Source organism: Bombus impatiens, unplaced genomic scaffold (assembly GCF_000188095.3).
Source record: "Bombus impatiens unplaced genomic scaffold, BIMP_2.2 scf_0118, whole genome shotgun sequence".
NCBI lineage: Eukaryota > Metazoa > Arthropoda > Insecta > Hymenoptera > Apidae > Bombus > Bombus impatiens.
Window position 1 is genome coordinate 29,654 of NT_176537.1, and position 3,705 is coordinate 33,358.

General features: G+C 39.7%; 1 long non-coding RNA gene across 1 annotated transcript in view; it reads right to left on the reverse strand.

Annotated features, from left to right (window-relative positions):
• The window catches only part of LOC112212161, a 759-nt gene extending 430 nt beyond the window's left edge, over positions 1-329 (reverse strand). Inside the window, exon 1 of the long non-coding RNA XR_002945954.2 lies at positions 124-329. This is a non-coding gene — a long non-coding RNA (uncharacterized LOC112212161). The remainder of the gene's footprint in view (positions 1-123) is intronic.
• Between the last annotated feature and the right edge of the window lie 3,376 nt (positions 330-3,705).

Genomic DNA, 3,705 nt, shown 5'->3' on the forward strand with positions numbered 1-3,705 from the left:
AGTTGTGCTGCTTTCTGTACGTTTGGCGTGAATAGTTCAGGTTGAACAACAATCGTCTTTTCTGTCCAATTAACATCTGTATCATCCATTCCTTTGTAAACATATTATATCACGATATTACACTTATTAGGGTTAGCATACTGTATTTTTTTTGGTTTGAAATTAGAGAGTTGGCATTTATTGCAATTATTTTCAGATGTTTTAAGTTTAATTTATATGTTTTTTAATGTAATTGTTGGTTTAGTGGATTTTGGTTATTCGTCATCTGTACTATTGAAAGTGCTGAAGATGGCGTCGATCCTTTCTTCGTGCGTTGATAGCGTCTTTTTTTTTTCTTTTTTGATAGCGTCTTTTTTATTTCATTTAATTGCATTTCTTGTTCTTTTAACGCTTGGAGAATACTTTTTTTGAAGTCTTCAATAACGTTTATAATGTTTAGTTGGGGGGTGTTATCGGTTGTAATTGAGCTTTGGTTTGAGTGCGGATCTAAGTTTGTTGTTTGTGGTGTGTTTTCGATTATTTGATTCAATTTTGTTGTTTCACTACGTCAGAGAACTTTAGTTCTGGGGCGTATTTACGGCTTATTTGGGCAATTCTTTTTTGATTTTATCGGCTAGCTTTTTGCGCAGCTCTACGAGTTTGGGGCACCCCTTGTATGACGCGGGGTGTCCGTAGTTTTTGCAGTTAACGCAGAATATTTTGTCTTTGGTTACTGCGTCTTCTTTTTTTATTTTGCACTCACCTGGACCATGGGGCTCAGTGCATTTTACACAGCGGTAATTTAGGCTACAGTTTTGCGCTGTGTGACCTAGTCGCTAGCATTTGTGGCATTGTGTTATGTCATCATTTCTTTTTTTATTATTTTTTCCCATTTTATCCTGAAGTAGTTAAAATGGTTAATTTTTAACAGGTTACTTATATTGCTGTGGGGGGATAATTGTATTATGTAAATTGGGAGCAATATGTTGTTCTCCCTTGATCTTTTTGTCGGAAACCGTGAGACGTCGTCTATTTGTAAAGCTTGTAGATCTGTGAGTATTTCTGCTTCAGTGTAACTATTGTCTAAACCTTTCAACAAGTATGTGTGTTTCTCTGTTTTGGGTGTGTACGTGTAAAAGGTTGTGTTGGCTGCGAGGAGTGTTTCTTTGGCTTTGTGGAAATCTGGTAGGTTTCGGAGGTAAAGTGCATGTTTACTTGTGTGTATTCTTTTAATATGAAATTGTTTGATGTTTGCCACTTTTTCTACGAGCGCTACTGTGTCCTCTGGGTCTTGTAGTGTTATGTTGATTGGAGATGGCTTGATTTCCCTTGTAGTGGATGGGGCGTCCGTGCGCTCCTCTGCGGTGTGTCTAGTGGAGTGTCCGTCAGGTGCCCGGTCCCCCCGTGGCGATGCTGGTGGGGCTGGGCCTCCTGGGTTGTTCGATGAGGCCAGCCGCCCCTGCGGCGTTGATTGCTCTGTTGTTTTTTTTTATTTGTTCTGATGTTGAGCTCGATGTTGAATTGTTTGGTGGTCCCGGTTGTGATTGAGTTTGTGGTTTTGATTGTAGTATACTGAATCTGTTTTTTGTTGTGATCGCTGGAAGTGAGGTAGCTTTTATGGGCTTCATGTTTTTGATTTCTTTGGCCTTTTCTTCTTGGATAGAGTGATATTCTTCGTCTGTGTTTTCCAGGATGCTTTTTAGTCCTTTGGTCCTGGCAACCAGGTTTGATTGTGGGTTGAGTTTCTGCGTCTTTTGCGCGTAAGTCAAACTATTGTTGATTTTTTTGGCTGTTCTTTGCGTGTTTATTTTTCTTTTGATGGCTTTTTTTATTGAGTTTAAGGTGGGTTCCGTCTCCTTGCTTTCGGTTTCATTATCGATGACTCCTATTTTTTTTATTTATTTTATTTTGTTTTATTTAATTTTTTTTATTTTTATTTATAGCGATGATGCCACTGCAATATTTTTCACTTTTTGTCACTTTTGTCACGTTTTCCTTCTCTTTTAGTGAATGGTTGTCTACTTTGACGTGCACACTGTCAGGACCTAAGCCTAATGTCCCTTTCTGGGCTGAGAGGTCGGTCCTGATCGGAGGTTAACGGTCAACTGACGAGAACGAGTGCACTCAACGTGGTTTGGGCGTTGGCGAAGGAACAGTAGTCTTAGATTTCTTATAACATTTTACGAAATGGTAAAAGAAATCAGAAATCCCAAAACGATTAGCAATGAAACCTAACGATCAATCTTTCTATCAATTGACTAAAACAGAATTAGGAGAGTTTGACGAGACAATATGGTTACGAAAAATTAATGACATATTACGAAATAACAAGAAAGTAGGTATAGGAGACAACACGTTTGCAGAATTAGAAAAGAACCAGATCAAACTTATGCTTCTATATTTCAACAATACCTGATACCCTGTCACTTTTGCATGGGACCCAATCCAAGAATTAACCAAGGAGGAGATAGAGAAAATAATTCAGGAAAAATCATAACAGTACGATAGGGCATTTAGGAATCCAAAAGACATACCAAAGAATCAAAGAACGATTTAAGATCCCAAATTTAATGAGTAGAATCAAAGATCTTACAAAAAATTGTGCCATTTGTCAAAAAGAAAAACTAGTTAGAATACGACCTAAGGAAGAACCAGCAATTTCAGACACATCTTTAAACCCCAACGACAAAATAGCCATGGATATTATAGGACCAATGACTAAGCAAGGAAACCAATTTATCCTTTCGATTCACGACGAGTTGACGAAATACTAGTTGACTTGATACTAGTTCCACCAAAGACGCAACAAGGCAAATCCATTATTATCGCGCTATTAAATCAATATATTTGTCGGAGATGAAAGGAGATCGAAGCCTTCCTTTTGGAACTTCGGGAAACCCCTATACTATATAATTGTCGTCATTCAATCCGATTGTATTTGTTCAAGATTTGTGATAATGAGCTTGGGCTCGAGGCGACAGCCAGTCGTCGAACGTAGCCGCGGTCACGGGATGAACGCTTTGCCTAACAAAGGTATGGAGTAATTCTATAGCTCTCCTTAAAAGAAATATTTGTAGCAGCACGCGACAGTAAACATTCTAACGGTTTCTGCCCGTGGCTCGCCACACGCAGATCCTATTCTTCGGGAATGATGGTTACCAGATGCCGACGTGTCTCCACAGTACGTGATCAGCTAGCCCGAGGGCCGTTATAAACACTAAGATCTAGTTACCTAAAGTCCTTCAAACAGACAAACAGTCTTTGTCCCAACTACGGGAAAATAGGGGAGACGCAAGATGCGAATGCGATGCGAATTTACGAGTAATAGCCGACATGAGTACAAAAATCAATGAATTAAAAGACGACATGCGTTCACTCAAGACAAAAAAGGAAATCGAGACACCCGTATCACCGCCGATAATTCCCTAGGTGACAATACCGACAGACGGTAGCCCCCAACCAATTAAGTTAAAAGACGCGATCGAGTCAGTACTAATATTCGACAGATATCGACCCTCAGTATTTCAATATTTAAGAGCATGCGAGCGCGCACGAAACATGATTCCGCGGCATCAGGAGCCAACTCATCGACAAAAAGATTAACGCCTTACGGTCAGTGAATATTAACAAAGAATCCGACTTAGATCTTTGCGAGTGCGTACGACTACCATCCCGTTGTCCGCGGATTCGTTATCGAATCTAAGACCATTGTCACTAGCGTCGCGA